We start from the raw sequence: 21,550 nt of genomic DNA on the forward strand, positions 1-21,550 counted from the left end.
CAATCATGAATAAGTCAAGCAATACGATATCTAAATCACACTAAAATAAGTAATATTTTGATTTCTTACTAATAGAGTCACTTGACTTATAGAAAGAAACCATAAATTGATGAGCAGTATGATATCTAAATAACAGAAAAACAAATAAGCAAATCACAATTTGAAAAAGACAGTGCTGGAATTAAACTTCAGAAAATGAAAGTTAGCAGGAAGGACAAGATGATCTCTTATGTCAATATTTATCAAAAAGATGAAAATTTTCCCGGGCTGCCTAAGAAAACCTGCAGAAAAACATTGATCAGCTGACAGCTACAAGAAAGCAGAAGTGAAAGTATAAATAGCAGTGAATTAAGAAGCATCAAAACAGCGTGTTATGTACAAGCTAAAGATTATGAAAGCAGAACATAATAAAACCAAATGAAAACTTTACAAGGCTTCAGCGCGCAGGGGCCCTCTGCCACTTCAGCCAGTCAACGAGTAGTCACACGAATGAACTCAGAAAAGTCTTCTCATGTATTAAAGCAACAACATATATAAAACAGTGGGGTGATAACAACAACAATTCGGAAAATTACATATCCAAAAGCTTTTTCACAGCGTTCATCAACGCGTTATTTATAATGAAAAAGTGTTGAACTAACTAACTGAATCCTACGCTATTAACTGTGTTTCCAAAGACACGTAGATCCCTTCAGCCGAGATCTAGCGTAACTGCCATCATGTCTATTAAATCTTCGGAGTGGTAGCTGTTGGATTCAGGTTACGGTGATGATCTCCAGGTGTGTCGGTGTCTTCGTGGGTTGAGGACTGTGCCACATAAACGTTCACGTGCCCAAAACAGAGACGTGCCACCGCTGAACTCCTTGGTTGGCTTTGCCCTTGACCCTCGTTGACCGTGACCTTCCATGGATGATTTGGCTGATTTGAAGGGACACGTTCCATGTATCCGTCACCTGTAGCTTGCCCATGTAGCTCGTTTCTTCATAGGACACCTGTAGCATAGCTTTTAACAAAATAGCTGCGGAATCCTGTGCTGGCTGCGGAAACCTGTGCTAGCTGTGGAAACTGAGAAGTTTCCGCAGCCTCATGAACAAAAACTAAACCAAATAACAGTCATAAGCATAGTCAGAAAACCATGTAAAAAGCTCTTTTTAAACTACAATGCAATGATTTAACAGCTGGGTGGATGAAATAAGTGGAAAAAGAAGGCTGAGAGGGTGTATAGGAAGGTGCAGGTTTGAGGCTCAACATACCCCCACTGTGAAGGTGTTGCATGTCCTCATGCAACCAAAATTGAGTTATTTCCCTCTAATCCACATGTTCTGAGGCTTCTGCAAGGACATCTAGCCCTCTTTTCTTCTTCTTTGATGCTAACATCATCATCCTTGGTTTCCTGACTAGACATTTGAACTTAAGGTTAATCAATGCTCTACTTAAATTTTTGCACTTCTTCTTCAATTTTCTGTTTTTCTTTTGCCACAGTCCTAAATAAAGCATAGTGTTATCATGGACAATCTTGTCTACCTTACTCTGCTCTTTGAGTGCTTCATTTTCCTATTTGATATGCCTATTTAGGACTTCTAACTCAAATACTTCCTGTTTCAAAGACTGAACTTGTGCATCAAGTGGCAGAGAGGTACTTGGTCCTGCAGCTGATTGTTCTAAGGATTCCAGGTAATTGTATGCCTCTTGCTGATTAGGATCTACCTCAGGTGTCTTTCTCGGACTAGGCTCAAAATCTGGTGGAGGAGGAAGACTGCTCTCTCTTTCCGGCCGAAAAGGGCTTTCCTCACGTGGAGGATTTGATTCAGTGCTTGGCTGAGCTGGAGATTTCTCAAGTGTCTCTTCACCTAAATCAATAAAGTGAGACTATTTTTCTTTGGTTTTATTCCCCTTCCCTTTTAGCCTAGTGCTCCTTCTTAAATATGAACTAGTACTCTTCTCTTGTGCACTCTGTTTTCCTTTTTGCTTTTTCTTGGCTATGGCAGCAGCTTGAAGATCTATTAATCTTTCTGACAGAGGTTGATAATCTTCTTCTATGGATTTCTCAGGGGATGGATAAACTTCTTGGATGGTTCTTTTGCCTTTTTCTTTTCTCTGTTTCTTACTTTTAGCTCCATATTCTTCTTCTTTTTGGACTGTTTCTTGAATTTCTATTGTAGGGGAGTCTTGGACTGTAATGTTCTTTTGTTTCCTCCTACTTTTCTTTGGAATCTTTGGTGGATTGCTTCCAGAGGCCTCAGACGGCTCTTGGAAGTAGTTTCTTGTCAAAAATTGCTCCCAAGTATCCTTATTTTTCTTTAACTGGTCCTCAATAAGAATTTTTATGAGCCCATGATGGTAGAGATGAGGTTCAATATTGCCTACATGTTTTTGAACTGTAAAACTCATATTTTTCAGACTTAATAGCAGAAAATGAGGCAAATTAAGAGTGTGACTGTCTATGAAATTCATCATCAATCTAACATGATACATATACATAGAGCCAAAATGACCTTCACACGTGATAAATTTCTGGATGACTAACAGTAGACTAGACCATCCCTCTTTTAGTACATGAACAGGGATGCCTCTTGTAAATACGATGGTATCCATACATTGCTTTTGTAGCATGGTTCTCCATATTTGATCGTCCACACTTCTATTTTTAAACCACCTTTCACCTTCTTGAGGTAGGCCCGTGGCAACTGCTATAGTGGCCTCGGTCACTGTGAATTTCAAGTCTCCAATCTCCACTGTTTGTACATTAAAGGACCTCGCAAAAGCTTTGGTCACCTCTTCGTTATGGCCTTTAAACTTCTGGATGAATCGTAGCCATCTGACTTTCTTCAGCAATTCCTTAGTTTGAGGATAACCCTCCAAGTATTTTGGTCCTTCCGGCTCAGCTCTCAGTAATTTTCCCATCCTCTGTTTTAGATTCCAACTGAGAGTTCTTCTGTGTGTGAGGGTTAAGAGAAAAAAATAGCTCTGTTACAGGGTTTAGGAGAAACTGTAGTGACTGCAACAGGGTTTAGGATGACTGTAGTGGCTGCAGTTATAAATGGAGAACAGTGAATGGAAATACCCGAATTACAGGAGGAACAGTGGGTGAGCAGCAGTAAACGAGTTCATGAAATGAAATGCGGATGCATGCGAGGAGTATGGTATAAGTGGAGTGTAAGTGGAGTAATAAGCGAGTGGAGTAACGACGGGACTCTTTCGAATCAGATGACTGCATATGAAATTTTACACGTCTCAACAGACGGCTGCGGAAATTACGGCTAAGAAGAGCCGTAACACAATAGGTCACGTCTCAAGAGTACGGGTAATAAATGGAAGTGCAGTCAGTCTTGAGTTTAAACTCGGGATAATCATGAGACTGTTAGGGCAATGAATGCAAGGTGTGTGGAGTGATATCATGGAATAGGAGTGGTAGTGGAGCTATTGTATCAAATCATCGCTCATAGTAGAACTTGTTATGGTTTAATGACTATGCGTAATTATGACTTGAATTGTTATTTGATAAAGATTTTTTATCATACCTTTGTAACTTTGTCATTTCTTGCTCAAGGCTTCTAACCAATTGCTCTTCTTTGTTATCTTGGAGATGCCCCATGTCTTTAGCTCAATTACACCTGCATTTCATGATTATGGCACTAACAGTTGACTGTAAATTTTGAAAACAGAGTGATGCTGGCTGCGGAAACTGTTTCTGGCTGCGGAAACTGTTTCTGGCTGCGGAAACGGTCTCCAGCTGCGGAAACTGAGACAGCACCCCCTTAACTGCACAAAGATAGTTAGAGGAAAACCAACTGAATGAAAATAGTCCTGAAGGGGACTTTTATTGATGGAGTGAAATGGAATGAGTGGAGTGAAATGAAAGTGAGGTGGAGTGAAGTGAAATGGAAATGGGAATGAGATGGAGGTGAAGTGAAATGGTAAGTGAGATGAAGTGAAGATGGAAAGAGAAGGGGAGGAGATTTTTTTTTTTTTTTATGGAAAATATAGAGTGTCAGGTGTCCCTGATTTTCACTCTACATTTTCTGTATAAGACCGCCAATCTATGATTGGTTTTCAGGCTTATACACAATTTTTTTTTTTTTTTTTTTTTTCAAAAACTGAAAGAAAAAAAGATTAGGCTGGTGGGGAAGGAGAAGGATTCTTCTCCACCAGCCTGATTGCAGAATTCTCTTGGAACATTTTGACAAACTCCTCTTTCGAAAGTGGCTTATGATAAATTTTCAATCGGTGGCCATTCACAATAAGAGGAGTCTGAAATTCATCAATGGTCTTGATTCTTACCGCTCCATTGTTAAAGACTTTATCAATCTCATATGGCCCAAGCCAATGAGTCTGAAACTTCCCTTTGAAGTCTTTAAACTTGGAATCAAACAGTAAAGCCCAATCTCCCTCTTGAAACTTTCTCTCTTTGATGTATCTGTCATGCCACTTAGCTCTTTGATGTTGAACTAGATCAGTCCTTAAAATTGCATCTTGTCTGATCTCATCTAGCTCATTCTGCTGCTCCATTCTGTGCTTTTGGGCTTCTGATAGATTAATCCCCAATTGAACTGCCATCTTAAAAGTCTTGACTTGAAACTCAATGGGGAGGAGGACTTCTTTCCCATAAACAAGTTCATAGGGAGAATGTCCTGTTGTGTTCCTCCATGTAGTTTTGTAGGCCCATAAGGCTTCAGGAAGCCTTTCTGCCCAATCTCTTCTGTGTAGATGAACAGTTTTGGTGATGATACTCTCAAGAACTTTATTTGTAGATTCCACTTGGCCATTTGCTTGCGGATGGTAAGGAGTAGATTTTCTGTGCTTGATTTTGTATTCTTCCATCAACTTCTCCATCAAATTAGATGTAAATTGACTTCCCTGATCTGTCACAATTTCTCTTGGGACACCAAAATGAGTAAAAATATCCTCAAAAAGAAATTGAACAACTGAATTTTCAGTGGCAGAAGGCAATGCCTTGGCTTCTACCCATTTAGTGACATAATCAGTGCAAACCAATATATACTTCTTTTGTTTAGAGGGTGGATTAATTGGTCCAATGAAATCTAAAGCCCATTTTTTAAAGGGTTCGATGAGTACCTGTGGCTGTAATGGCATTTCATTTGAAAGAGTCGGTCTCCCAACTCTCTGGCAGTTGTCATACCTTCTGACATATTGTTTTGCATCTTTGAAGAGAGAAGGCCAATAATATCCTAAAGAAAGGATTTTATAGGCCGTCCACTTGTCAGCAAAGTGTCCACCGCATGGTTCATCATGACATGCCTTGAGGATGTCAGGCATTTCATCTTCCTGAACACATCTTCTGATCACACAATCTAGCACTGTTTTAAACAATTCATTAGAAATCCATGAATAACTTGAACTCTCCTGAATGATTCTTCTTTTCTCATTAGGAAATAAATGTGGAGGTAGTTTCCCTGTAACCAAATAGTTAGCAATATCTGCATACCAAGGAGTCTTAGTAGTTACGGCAAACAAATATTCATCTGGAAACTTATCCTCTACAGGAGAATCTTCGTTAGTATTTTGGATTCTAGACAAAAAATCAGCTACTGTATTTTGTTTCCCTGGTCTATCCAACACAGTAATATTGAATTCTTGTAAAAGTAAAAGCCAGCTTGTAACTCTGCCATTAGTAACAGGTAAGTTCATGAGATATCTAATTGCAGAATGATCAGTATGGACAAAAGTTTCATAGCCGGTTATATAATGTCTAAACTTGTTGATTGCATGAACAACAGCTAAGAACTCTTTCTCAGTCACAGTATAGTTTAACTCAGTGGGAGTCAAATTTTTACTGGTGTAGTAAATGGCATAAGGAACTAAATCCTTTTGACCCAACACAGCTCCTAGAGCTGTATCTGAAGCATCTGTAGAAATATGGAAAGGAAGTTTCCAATTTGGCCCTCTCAAAATGGGTGCTTCAGATATTCTTGTTTTCAAAGTTTCAAATGCAGATTGACAATCAGGATCCCATTTGAATTCACAGTCTTTTGTAAGTAATTTGAAGAGTGGAGATGCTATTTTGGTGAAGTTTTCAATAAATCTTCTATAATATCCAGTAAATCCAAGAAAACTTCTAGCATCTTTTTGACAATTTGGAATAGGCAACTTGGAGATGACTTCAACTTTTGATCTATCAACTTTAATCCCATCCCCTGAAATATGATGTCCTAAAACAATCCCTTCAGTAAACATCATAAAGCATTTCTCATGACTTAATGAAAGGTTTGTTTCCTTACATCTTATAAGGACTTTTTCCAAATTCTCTAATGCCTCTTCAAATGTATTACCATAAACTGTAAAATCATCCATATAAACCTCTACACAATCATGGATTAGATCAGAAAAGATTCCTAGTACTGCCCTTTGAAATGTTGCGGGTGCATTACATAATCCAAAAGGAAGTACTCGGTAAGCAAAAGTTCCCCATGGACAGGTAAATGTGGTCTTGTCCTAATCTTCAGGTGCTACCTGAATCTGATTGTAACCACTAAAACCATCCAAAAATGAGAAATACTTTTTGCCTGCTAAAGTATCTAATACCTGATCAATAAAGGGTAAAGGAAAGTGATCCTTCAAGGTTGCTTTGTTCAATTCCCTGTAATCAATGCAAACCCTCCATTTACCATTCTTTTTAGGTACTATAACCAAAGGAGAAACCCATCGGCTATCTGAAATTGGATAAATGAAGTTCACATTAAGTAACTTTTGGAGCTCTTCTTTCACTATCTCCCTAAGGTTTGGATTCATCCTTCTCTGAGGTTGTCTGATTGGTCTACTGTTTTCCTCAATGTAGATGTGGTGAATGCAAGTTTTAGGGTCAATACCTTTCATATCGGTATACTCCCATGCAAATGCAGTAGAATGTTTTTGCAAGATTTTGGTTAGCTCTTCCTGTTGTGATCTTTCCAAGTTTTTGTTGATATTCAATGTTTTACCTGGAAAGATCTCAATGGCGGAACTACCAAACTCTTCCATAGAGAAAAGAGACATTTGTCTAGATGATAGATACTCAATGTCAAAATCTAACTGAAATTGTGTGTGGTCATATTCTGAAGATGTTTCAAGGTTTTCTAATGTGTTCAGAATTTGACTATCTTCACTAACTTCGGAAATGGTAAAGACAGGTTGTATAGTATCTTCATCATCAATCCACTCATTATCTCCTATTTCTGTAATTGCTTTTGCTGGAGGATACATATTGAATTTCTTTGTCGAATTACCATCAGAAATATACATATCCCCAGACCTACAACTGATAAAAGCATCAGCTGTGGCTAGCCAAGGTCTTCCTAAGATGAGAGGATGTCCTCCTAAATTACTCTTGGGAGTTAAAATCATGAAATCTACTGGATATTCCCAAGAGTCTAAGGAGACTTAAATATCTTCTAATACACCATCTGGTTTAATAATTGATCGATCTGCAAGTTGCAGTAAAGTAGGTGTAAAGAGAAGGTTAGTAAGTTTCAGCTGTTCCATAGTCTGTCTACTCATAATGTTGATAGCAGCCCCCAAATCAATCAAAGTATTTGGAATTTCTACCCCATTGATATGTGTTTTGACAATTGGACTACCAAGATCTACATACTTCTGCATAGTAATTTTTCCCATCATGATATCTGCAATTTTTCCTACCAGGTGGATTTTTCTTGTATCTCTTGGTTTCCTTCCTGGTCTTTTAAGACTCAACTCCTTTATTGTTTTTGCTAGAATAGGAATCTCCTTAATGGCTTGTAACAAGGGAATCTTGATACAGACATTCTTCAATTCATCTAGAAAATCATAGTCAGGCAACAAGATTTGTTTTTCCACCCCTTTGTCAATTTGTAATCTTTCAGGAAAAGGAGGTGTGGATGAAGATGCAGGTTGCTCAACTATAGGAGTTGTGGGGGTTAGTTCTTTTTATTTTTCTTTCTAAGTGTTTGGGTTTTGAAGAGATGCTTTAGAACCCTTATTGGCTTCAAGAGATTCTTCCTCAGAAATGCTTTGATTTTGAGTATCTATAGAAGGCTTATCTAAGACTCTACCTGATTTGAGTTGTACATCATTGAGAGGAACAATCATATAGGTAGGAAATTGTTGACCTTCCATCATGTAAGCATTTTGAGGATTTTTATTATTGGGGTTTGGCAATGGCTGAGAAGGAAGTTGGTTTGAATTCTGCTGGAATGGGAGCAAGAGTTAAGAATTTGGATTCTGTTGAGAAGGTTGTTGTTGTTGTGGAAATGGCAATGATAGTTGTGGGTTTTGATTTGGAAGTTGTGGAACTTGTTGATTTTGAAAAGATGGAGGATATTGATAAAATTGAGCAAATCTCCCATAAGGATTTTGCATACCTTGTACCCATATTTGAAAAGGATTTTGAGGTTGGGACCAAGGTTGGGACCAATGGTGGAACTTGAAGGTAAAATATCTGATCATCCTGTTTCCATTTTAATAGATCCAGGTGATAGTTTGAGCTATGTTAGTCCCAGAATAGTTGATGAATGTCATCTAAAAATTTCAAAATTTAAGAACCCTTGGTTGGTTCAATTAGCTACCGGTGCAAAGAGAAAAGTCTGTGCAAAAGTAGAGGGCTGTGAAATAAAATTAGCAGAACAGAAAATTAGCACAGATTTAAATATATTACCGTTAGGCTCTTATGATGTCTTGATAGGCATGGACTGGCTGGAGCGACAGTGGGCCTTAGTGAACTGTAAAGATAAGACCATTAATTTTCTGTCTAAAAATGGTGCTAGAGTAGAGGTTCAGGGAGTCACGAGAGAAGTAAAGTTGCGATTTTTTACAGCCCATCAACTGGCTTGATGTATGTGTAAGGGTTGTCAGATCTATGTAGTTCAAGTGGGATTTACAAACTCCAAAGATAAAGTGTCAGCTCTAGAGGAAATTCCTGTAATACAAGAATTTAAGGATGTATTTCCAAAAGATATTCTTGGACTACCACCCAAGAGAAGCCTCGACTTTACCATAGAACTAGTCCCTAGAGCAGCCCCAGTATCAAAGGCACCCTACAGAATGAGTATTCCTAAGCTAACTGAATTAAAAATCTAGCTGCAAGAGCTGTTGGATAAAGGATATATCTAACCCAGTGTATCTCCTTGGGGAGCCCCGGTTCTGTTCGTAAGGAAGAAGGATGGTACCCTGCAGCTGTGTATAGATTTCAAATAATTGAACAAGTTGACCGTGAAGAATAAGTACCCCTTACCCCGGATCGATGACCTCTTCGATCAGGTTAAGGGAGCAATGGTATTTTCAAAGATTGACTTAAGATCTGGATATCATCAAATTCGGATTAAAGACGAAGATATCTTCAAGACTACTTTTAGAACTCGCTATGGCCACTATGAGTTTGTAGTCTTGCCATTTGGTCTTACTAATGCCCCAACAACCTTCATGAGCATGATGAATGGGGTTTTCCATTCTTATCTGGATAAATTCATCCTTATATTCATTGACGACATTCTCATATACTCCAGAAGTATCGATGAGCATAAAGAACACCTTCGCATAGTACTGCAAACCTTAAGGGAAAATAAGCTTTATGCTAAATTCAGCAAGTGTGATTTCTATAAAGATCAGATTCAGTACCTAGGACACATCATATCTTCTGAGGGTATAGCAGTCGATCCGGAGAAAATAAAAACCATTATGAATTGGCCTGTTCTAGCCAATGTGACGGATGTACGCTCTTTCATGGGACTTGCTGGTTATTATAGAAGATTCATAAGGGGATTCTCCAAGGTTGCTTATCCAATTACTTCCCTACAAAAGAAGGGGACAACCTTCAAATGGTCGAAATATTGTCAAGAAAGTTTTGATAGGTTGAAGCAATTTCTCACAACAACTTCGGTGTTAAAAATTGCAGATCCTGAAGAGGATTTTATAGTTTGTACAAACGCATGCAAAGAAGGTGTGGGTGGAATTTTAATGCAGAATGACATGGTCATCGCTTACGAATCCCGTAAACTCAAGGAGCATGAACAAAAATATTATGCTTACGATTTGGAGCTAACTGCAATAGTGCACGCCTTAAAAGTATGGCGACACTATTTATTAGGGAAAAGATTTCTGCTCAAAATAGACCATAGTAGCTTAACAAGTTTTTTCATTCAGACTACCTTAAACACACGCCAAGCTTGATGGACTACATTTTTAAGCGAATTTGACTTTGAAATTAAACACTTAAAGGGAAGAGAGAATAGGGTGGCAGATGCGTTAAGTAGAAAGCTGCACCACCTCTACGAAATCTCTTTTAGTCAAATTGAACTTAATTTTGTGGATCAATTAAAGGAGGCAGCCTAGAAGGATCCTGAATACAGTTATCTATGGCAGCAAGTAAAATCTGTGCAAGGTTCGGCAAAGCAAGGGGAGTATAGTATTAACTCTGAAAATTTATTATTATTCAGAAACCGTATTTACGTACCTAACCAATTGCCTCTGAAGCAAAGTATGTTAGATGAATTTCATAGAAGCCCCTATGCTGCTCACCTGGGCTATCAAAAAATTTTGACGGCTGTCAGGAAAGCCTACTACTGGCCTGGAATGAGGAAAGATATTGCCGAGTACCTAGCTAAATGTCTAGAGTGTCAGCAAGTCAAGGCGGAACACCAAAACCCTGTTGGATTATTACAACCGCTACCTGTTTTGGAATGGAAATGGGATACTATAACTTTAGATTTTATAACGGGATTGCCATGGTCTAAAAGATAGAATGACTCAATTATGGTGGTAATAGATAATTTGAGCAAGACAGCTCATTTCATACCTGTCAAATCCACATATCAAACAGCCCAGATAGCTGATATATTCATGAGGAAAATTTTCAAGCTACATGGTATGGTGAAAGTCATGATATCTGATAGGGATGTTAAGTTCACCTCTGCCTTTTGGAAAGCATTGTTCATCGGGTTAGGTACACAAATCCACTTCAACTTTGTGTATCACCCCCAGACTGATGGACAAACTGAGTGAGTAAATCAAGTGGTAGAGGATATGTTGCGCATGTATGTGATGCAACAACCTGGGAAATGGGAAGAATATCTACATCTGGTAGAATTTGTGTACAATAACGGTTATCATGAGTCACTTAAAATGAGTCCCTTTGAGGTACTTTATGGAAGGAAATGTACCATACCTGCAAACTGGAATAGTCTGGAGGATAAATTGATATTAGGACCAGATATGCTGGAGGAAATGGATAAAACTGTGAAGAGGGTTTGAAAAAATTTGAAGGCTGCCCAAGACCGACAGAAAATGTATGCTAACAAAAAGAGAACTTACCAAGAATTTCAGGTGGGAGATCATGTGTATGTGTAGATTAAACCAAAGCGGAGTACGTTGAAGTGGGGGAAGTGCGCTAAGTTGGGCCCCTGGTTCTGTGGCCCATTCCAAATTTTGGATAGAATCGGGCCGGTGGCCTACCAACTAGCCCTGCCTAGCCACATTCGGGTCCATAATGTGTTCCATGTTTCCCTTTTAAAGAAGTATGTATATGACCCCAGACATATCATAAATTGGCAAGAGCTTCAGGTAAAAAAATATATATACTATATATAAATACATGAGCATATATATACATATATATATATATATATATATATATGTATATATATATATATAGATATATATATATATATATATATATATATATATATATATATATATATATACATACATATACATAAATAGGTGTGCATAACTCAGAAATTACTTACTTTAGAATGTGGTGATTATGTACACATCAATTATATAACAATGATATTTGTGGCAGGTCGAACCAGAAGGAGAATTTCTGGTCGAACCCCTGCAAATACTTGATCAGAGAGAAGTAACATTGTGGAAACAAGCTATCATCCAAGTTAAAGTGCAGTGGAAGCACTTCAGCCTAGAGGAAGCCACTTGGGAAGATAAAAACTTTATGCAGGAGGCATATCTGAAATTGTTCTGGGAATAGCTAGAAAGATGAACACCGAGAATGGTGTTCCCCTAAGAGGGGAAACATGTGACACCCCAGGACTTCTAGTTACTTTTACTTTTATGTTTTTACTTTGCAGTAAGGAAATGAACTCTTGTTTTTACATTTGGAAATGGACAATAAATAGATTCAGTAATAATAATAGTTTTTATTAAAATAAATAAATAATTATGGCAGATGTGGTATTCTATGGGAATTCTAAAAAAAAGAATTACCGATGAACCTCAGTAACTCTCTTTCACCCAACAGTTATCAGTTATTAGTTAAAGAAATAGTTACCTTCCCTCTACTCTTCTCTTACAAAAGGGAAGAGAGAAGGAGGGGGGGGGGGGGGGGGTGGTGGTGCTCTTTCTAGAAAATTCAAGGATTCATTGAAAATACTTCCCTGGAGGAAGTAAGAGTGATTGTTGGTTGGACCTGGAGTCTTGAGGCCAAGCAACAGAAATTGCTACATGCGAATAACTGATTTATTGGGTAAAGAGGAGCTTGCGGGGAGGACATTGGATGTGATTTCCAGGTTCTCATAGGAAGGGTGGAAAAGGTTCATTGATTATGGTTTGGCCTCGTTGTGGCAGAAAAGTAAAATTTGGATAATTATTTCTTGATTAAATAATGTGTATGAGATTAGGAAATAGATATTTTGGATTTGGATTTATACTGTTTTGTTTAATCCTGTGTCAAATTCGAAAAGGTAGTGTTATAAATTAGAGGTAAGTTAACTTAGATGTAAGTTAAATTAGATGCAAGTTAAATTAAATGTGCAGATAACAAGCTGTTGAAAACGTGCATATTATAGTACAAATAGAACGAATGTACAGAATCTATATCATAAACCTAAATGCATTAACCTGTATGTCAAGATTTAGCAATATGGGTAAGACTGTGCAACCAATCCCGAATATAGAATGATTCTAAGAAGAAATAAACTTGAACATATAATAGAATACCCAGAGATAGCCAAGCCTCACTAAAAAGAACAGAACTATACGAATTGAGGTGGATATTCCAACTTTATGTTTATGAAAGAAAGAACACATGAAATTTACACTCAGATAAGAGTGATATGGACCAGTAACTCACCGAACTTATCTAGTGACTGCAATTGTAACCATGACAGATAACCCAGCGTAATGGAAACCTTAGGGACGAAATACGTTAAACAAATATCCATGCAAGAGACAAATGAGTATTTACAACATTCACTCTTTTGTAATTTAGTTAGACGGACCTCTGGCGAGGAACCATGAAAGTAAGTGAAAATTCTCTACCATAACTTTTGTTCTGAAATGATAAACAATTAAAAACACAGTGTTCTACACAGAGTTAGGAGGCCTGGGAAATAGGGTTTCCTTTGTAAGTGGAATAGCATTGTTTTAGCAGTCCCAGTCCTTCAGATTTGTTCTGAGGGAAACCTAAGGAGGATGCCCGGAACGACGTTCTGAGGACGAAACAAACCAATGATTCACCAAATCGACAATACTAATTTCATAGAGAAAACTCATCTATAGAAGGAACCAGTATAATAGCATATCAGAATTCTTCATCGTATTGAAAGAGTCATTACAAAACAATTAATAACAATGGATCGCTTAAAATAATTACAAGCTGGAATCCAAGGAAAATTTTACATTTATGTGCCCAGGAAATCCCAAAAGAACAAGGAGCCATCACGATTCACCATCTAGGCAACAGAGCCCGTGCATAGAACAACTCATAATTTAGATAGAAACCAAAAATGGGAAACCCAATTTGGAGAAAAACCCTCATTCAAGGTAAGAAGAGACAGCAACAATCAAGGGGAAACCCACATACCTGGAGGCTCCGCGGTGGTTGGAACCTGGCCGTGAGAAGGTCTGGTTCTCTGTTCAGGTTAACCCTACACCAGAACCTTAGGGTTAACACTTTTCACAGTCATCTAACCATCAAAAGCTATGTAAACAAGACCTGCACCATTAATGCAAATAAAACCCTCATTGCTTACCCGAGGCTGCGAAGGTGAAGCAGGGGTGTTTTGGCAACGAAGACTCTAGACACGATGATGGAGGCAGCACCTGTAGGAAACGAAACCACATTAGCTCAGTACCCTAGTAGGGTTAAATAACCAATGAAACAAGATTGTATTTAAAAATAGTAAACATAATTCAAACTCGAATTTAAACTGTTAACTTGGTCTTACCTAACTCAAGTGATAGCATATATCTCCAATGCAAGCTTATCCGTAGTTAGGTTTTCCCAATGAACCTTTTACCATGCACATCAGGTGGAAATGGACGAGTTGCAGAGGAAAGTCATGGAAGAAACTAGAATGCAAACCCTAGAGCCATGCCCAGCAAATGAACAAGGAAACCACGTGAACGCCAGGTCGAAAGAGTTTACTCTCGATGCTCGACACAATCTTGAACCCATCACCATTCCCGCGTTGTGCACCAGGCAACAGATGGCAAGTGATCAGGGTGAGTTTTGGCAGTTGGCAGCCATCTAGCCAAGGGTCACCCGGATGAGCCAGGGAAAGTTAACAGAAGCCATGATGTGAGATACGGAGAATCACTCGCAATATTCAATGTGTACATACCATCACGTCAGTTTTAATAACCATATGATCACATCAATTAAGTAATATTTATCCAAGCTACATCGAAGTTTAGATACGTTTAATGCCAAGTGTTAATGTATTGGATTAGTGTAATCAATTGGTTAGGGTGTTAATAATTTTTTATTTATTTATTTATATTGCATATATCTATATGTTTTATGTTATAGTTGGATGTTAGGTGTTACACCTGACTTCAATGTAGCTTCATCTTTGGCCCAATTTATCTCCTAGAAAACATATTTTGAAAACCACATTGACCAGCCTACCATTGGATGAAACTTTGTGGAATTTTTCATGATAGAATGTGTACTCCCAAGGAAACTAAAGCACTAAGCTAAAACTCAATCTCCAATCCAATCTATGTCATAACGATGATTGTAAATCAATAGTGCATGTTCTTTTCCCATGAGTTGTGATGTATCATATACACACAAATATTAACACCTACCCACCAGTTAACCAATCTCGAAATTCTTGATGTATCATGGGCTATGTGTTCAAGCCTTCGATACAATAGCCTCCATCATGGATCTGAAACTCATAGCCTCCATTCAACGTAATTGCCAGTTGTACGACATTGTAATCCACTCCGTAGACTTCTGTTGATTGGTTAATACATGTACCATGCAACCTAATTGCCTTCATTGGAATTACGTTGAACCATCGTTAGAGAAATAACATTGATTGTGGCATATGGTCCTATTATTACATGGCCCATGCCAACAAATCTATGTTTTCCTAGTTAAAAACAATCCCCCAACTATAAATGCATCAAACACATTGAATCTCCAGAATTCTCATGATAAATATATCCACCATCGATACCATGCAATGTGTCTTTGCGTTATAGTTATGGGCTATTATGACTATGCCCTTAAATCTACATTGCAGTAAATATTTAACAAAATATATGTGCATTCGTGGAAGAAAATCCCATAAAATTTGTAACCACTGTGCATTCAATAGATATGTCATAAATTTGGAATCCAAAAATGGAAATAGCGCAATCTCGACAATATCAATGATGAGGATTCATCAATGCCATCCAATGCCACCATTAATGTTATCAATGCCATCATACATGTGTGATACAACTCTAATGCCAACACACAAAAATAATGAAATTGGTAAGCTCCATTTAATAGTGATCCAACATCCAAATAACAATCAGAGATATCACGCAACAACAATTTTTAATTGCATTCAATCAACAAAACTCCACAACTTTAGTGATTTCCATATTTTCAATAAAAATATCATTGCATGTCTTTTAGAACATGGAATCCTCAAAAATCATCGTTTTTCACTGAAAGTCATACTATAATTTACCAACTAACGATAGATATGGCACACTACCCTGTCATTAGCTTTTCTTGTAACTTGGAAATCTTCTATCGCATGCAGAGGATCGTCTTCTTCTGAAATAGAGGTGTTTGGCTCTTCTGGTAACATTGGAAAATAAGGAGAATTCCCATATCGTTTCTTTGACATGGTGATGTGAAATGAGGTTCTAGTAGAACCATGTTGGTGTAGTTGAAGTGATGTCTCTACTGTTAGCTAATCTCTCTAAACATATCAACATGTCAACAAAGGAGAGAATTCGAGCCAAGCTCATTCAAGACATTTGAATGGATCCATCTTTAATTTGATTTCATCATGTACAATTTCTTGATTAATTTGTTTAGGAATATTGACCACTTGTTCTTCTTTTGTAGATTCTATTTGCTTTGGTGGATTTGTGCAACTTTTCTCCAAACTTGACAACGATGATGTTGTTGAATCTTTCCACATTTATCAACCATGTTTTTCTCTTTCTTTATGCAAAGAGAAGGATCCTCTTGTCGTGGTTTACTATTGCTTGCCCTAATTTTTCTACCATAATTTTATATCTCCAACATGCTCCAAAACAATGATTATTTTTTCCACAGAAAGTACATATTGTCATATGTTTGGAAGATCTACCATAACTATACCTGGGAGACTTAGCTGAATTTCTATTTTCTGAATGTGAATTACTTCTCCCATTCACTCGCTTGTTTCATTTTTGTACTTGAATCTAGTCTGGCTTCAATTTTGCATGCAAGTCCCAAAAACGTGCCTTATTATGTCCTCGTTTCCGACAAAAAGAACATGATATCTAGGAGCTGGTACAACTATGTTCCAATGTATCTTCACTGGAAGAATACTCTACTTTGGAGGTTTTTGAACATTCTCCCACTTTACCATAGCCCAGACCTTCGAAGCCAGATATCTTCTTTACCTCGACCGGATGAATAATTCCTTGGCCATTTACTCCAAGGCATCCTCCCCTATATCCCATCTTGGTCAAGAGCTTCATGCCTACACCCTTGGTATGCTTATTGAAGGCTAGAAAACAACTTAAACCATTATATTTAGGTAATGAGATTGAATCTAAATGATTACCACTTACCTCATTTTCTAACTAAGGAAAAAATGTGCTCAAATAATCTTTTTTGATTCTTGAGGTATCCTCCTTGACTTCTGATAAATCTTTTTTTCATATCATTGGAGTTTGTTGCTGATAAAAGATTCAAAACATCACCTTCATCACGTGGATAAAATGTACAAACTTTGTCACCTTCTATCTCAGAGGGACTTCATACTTGACTCTTGTATATGCTTAGTCAATAACTAATCCTTAGCTTTTAGCTCAAGTTGTAATTCTTGTATAATGCCTACAAGGAATTCTCCATGATTCTTCAATTCTTGTTTCTCCTCTTCTGAGCTTTGAAGCAATCTTCTTAACTCTGCATTCTCTACTTGAATAGTATGATTGATTTCTATAAGTTCGTGTGAAATCCATGCTTGTTTCAAAGCTTTCCCCACATCTCACCATAATCCTTACAAAATTGTGAACCTCACTCTGATACCAAGTGATCTAAAACTTGAGAACACATAAAACTCGCAACAAAGACCTTTTAATTGACCATATGGGCTTGTAAAATTGTGTTATAATGTTCATTTCATGATAATCTTGTAACTTAAAATGCTTACATTAGAACTTGATCAAATCATGAATAATCAAAAAATGAAACACCAAGGTTGATAACAAAGTTCACCCCCTCCACTAGGCTACATCTCTTGATTCGCCTCCAAAAGGTTGAATCACTTTTATTGTCTTTCTTCAAAGAGGAATTTTACAAATCTCTATAAAAAATGGAGGCCAAAACTAGAGTTGTCTTCTACTAACAAAATATTTCAAGACTTGTACATACAAAAAATCCTCCAAAAGACCTCTTGAGCCCTCCAAGCTCACAAAAAGCTTTTAAAAAATGAATCTCTCCAAACTTCTCAAAACTCTCTCAAGCTCTCTCTCTCTATCCAAAAGCCTCTCCAACCAAAACAAAGAGTACCAAAGAGAATTTACCACTCTTTGAGATAAAAAAAATGAAGGAGAGAATATCTCCTTAAATCCACATTCTAAGGAGATAGTAACTCTCTTATGCCCTAAAAAGAGGAACTTATGAGACTCCTGAGGAGAAAATCTCTCGAATCCAACAGACTCTCCCCTTGTCCATATTTTTTAGGGAAACAATCCCATAAAAATCTTAACTTCCCTTGATGTTATAGACATTTTTGGGCACTGCAACCCCAAGCATAAATTTCCATAAACCAAGGTCTCCTAAGTCTCTAAAGGTGTTGTTCCAACCCCTAAAAGAACAAGGTCAACTGATTACAGCATCTCCCAAAAGTTCTCCATAAAAAACTACTCAGAACTGGTCAAAACTGGACCATTTCACCTGCTCCATAGGCAAAGTGCATTGCATCCCACCTGAATACACACAGTAGGTGCGATGCATGTCAAAAAACCCTTCTATGGGGTGCGATGGGTGAGAAGGGACAAATGGCAGGGTCAATCTGCAAGGTGGAGGAGCATGGAATCTTCCAGAAACCTCTCCTGTGACACTTGCCTCTCTGAATTCGACCAAGGATGAGTAAGAGATCATCAATCTCCAAGTGGAATCAAGAACTATCAGAGAGAAGACACTAATCAAATCTCAAAAGCTGACTCACCTCCCTTGCAGACATCTATATATGGATCCCTCATCCCAGAGATCCAGAGGCTGGAATTTTGTATCTTGTAAGGAAGTGCTGTTGGTTTCTTGGTGCAATATCATAGTGTTGGGTGATCTAAGCTTTTCATGAGGTGAAGAAGGGCTTTCTTGCTGAGAGGATGATGTTGGGTCAGAACAATTGGTTGTAATCCTCTTTGCTCTTTCTTGATTATCAATAAAGCTATTCAAGTTTTCCTCCACATTCTTGTATGATTGATGATTTATGCATTTGTGTGGTCAATGTACATCTGATCCTATATTGTTTATGATAATAGATCTATGTTCTTGGATAGTATTATGCTGCTTTGACTCTACAGGTACTCCTTGAAGCTGGGTAGACAAGGAAGAGAGTGGCAAAGACCTACCAGAAGAGAGAGGAATCAAGCAAGGAACCAAGCGCAAGACAGAGGTTGGTTCCTTATTCTCCTCTTATCTTCTTCTCATAAAGGAAAATGAAAGTAGTTTTTAGTTTGTTTGTTTCTAAGGTAGCTACCAGCCTTAGTGGGACTAGCAGCTCTGTATAGACAATAGTTTTCCCAATAACAAAATGGCGACCCCACTGGGGAGCGAGTAGATTGATTGTTCATCTACATTTGTTTACTTTATAAACTTACAGACGGAGCCTGAAGTCAAGCCAGCTAGCCTTCGAACTGCATTTGCTATGCAAGTGCAAAGTAGATCAACGCTGCTTCAATCTATCTCAGGGTTTTGTTTATGAATTAAACGATTGATTTACAAGCTCACTAATTGCCCTCGTGGTGGCTTTAGTAACCTCCTTAGATCTACCCCTGTGATTGATTTACTGATTACCACTTGCTCAGCCTAAATACCTTAACTGAACTGCAAACTGTAACCCAGAATCCAATCAAAGTCTCGTCCCTGGTCCAGCGCACTGTCTGTTCTATGAACTTCAAATGCATTGCACTTCCGAGTGTAGTAGGTGCGTTGCATTTCAGTTTCACTGTGTTACAAGTGCGCTGATCAGACAAGGCCTTGTTCCTAAATTTTGGTTTCTATGTTCACTCTTTTCAGCTCTATTCAGGAGTTTTGCTACCTGTAGTCAGTACACCTCTGTTTGAAACCCCTTTCCTTGCTATTATTCCACCTCCGTTGTGCAAAGAACTGTAAATGTTTTTATGTATTTTTGAGTCATTTGCAGTCCTCCTTTACAAAGAAGTAGCGTAATTGTACTGTCGTTTCTTGATTTGAAAGTGTTGTTTTCAGTCATAGAAGAGAATCTAATTGTTCTTGATAGTAAATTTCACTGTTACTCTTGTATTTGATTTGAGTTAGTAGTTTTCAAGTGTCGAAAGAAAGTTTTCAATTCCAAATAACAAAGTGTCGTCATTGTCCTCATTTTGTTTTGAAAAGAAACTTGTTAGTAATTGTCGCTTTGGAAAATAATTCAGATTTGTGCTTAGCTTTCTTTTTAGCATATACACATTAAGAAGGCTGAAAACAAATACATGCATGTGCATTTGCATTTAGACTGTTTGTTGGCTTGATTTAGGACAGTGCATATAGTGTGTGCTCTGTGCTCTTTGTTGAAAGAACGCCATCTCTCTTTCCTTAGTAGCTAGGATTGTCATTGCAAAAAGAAGATTAAATGACTGTTTATCATTTTAGATTGCATTTTAGGAATTGTACATCTACATCATGCGGTGAACCTGAAAGGAAAATTTCTTAAGCAAGATCAACCATAAAATAAATTTAATGAATCTAAAAACGCTTTGGAACCTAACGCACAACATCTAGAAGTCTAGGCTAGAGACATATTCCGGCGTCGTAAAGCCTGGTAACTGTTGTTTTCACTGTTGGTTGGGTGATTCCTCCACTTTGAGACGATAAGTGTCAGTACGGACTTGTGCTCCCACGTATCGTCGAGTATATTTTGGGAGACCACAATAGGCTGTATCCTTTATCCATAGGAAGCCGTGTCTGCCGCCCTATCGGTCGCAATGCACTGAACACAACATTCGGGAAGATTGACTGCCATACCGTAAAAAGTATTCTGTAGTTTTGTGATTGGTTTGGTAATCCCTCTGTCTAGATTTCCAGAGCAGTCCCTTTCATTCCTTTTCAGACTCCTTAACGGAAAAGGTCCATCTGAGCACTTGTCACTTCAGGCTCATTAAAAATCGAAGGCGACTAGAGTCATCTTTTGTTTTTTCTCGACTCTTAAAAATTGAAAAAACAAGTTGTGTCAAAGCGTCTAAAATTCATCTAATTTGGAAACATACTTCCCCTTGATTTTTAGTTGATCGAGTAATCCGCAATCGTGGAGGAAAGTCAATTGAAACCCCGTCGTTCGCGAAGGCTTACGAGTCAACCATCTTTGTCTCCAGAGTCGAAACTATTATGGACAAAGCGAACTCGTTTAACCGGTTCCAAATCCCCTGGTAAAGTTAGAACAAGTGTTCCGACACCATTGGAGACTCCAGTTACTCCAAACATTTCTGGTATCCCTGCCTTTACAGAAGAAGTTCAACAGCCACCAAAGGACAGTAGAACTGATCCTAGTGTGAAGGTAAACACTTGTGTTACTGAGCCAACTCCATCTACAGCTGATTTGGAGGGTGTTATTCCCCAAACATCTATCGCTGCAGATTCTATACCTTCTTCGGCACCAGAAATATTTTACGGACCTGGCGGTCTACCTCTTCCACATGGTCTGATTGTTATAGAAGAGATTGTGGAGGATCCTCCATCTAGTACTCCATCACGATTTGGAGTCGGGATCACTCTATATCCTTCTTCGTCAGAAATTAGTCTACCGCCATCGGAAGCTCCTGTAGAATCGCTAGGCAATCTTTTGGATAGACTAGAAATGTCTGAACAACCGTTGACATCTAGGACTATGTCATCCGACATAGCAATGGCAGAACTCCCTGCTGTCACTCCAACAAT

The sequence above is a fragment of the Pinus tabuliformis genome, chromosome 3_2 (assembly GCF_031772625.1).
Source record: "Pinus tabuliformis cultivar Carrire ecotype Pingquan chromosome 3_2, CPIR1, whole genome shotgun sequence".
NCBI lineage: Eukaryota > Viridiplantae > Streptophyta > Pinopsida > Pinales > Pinaceae > Pinus > Pinus tabuliformis.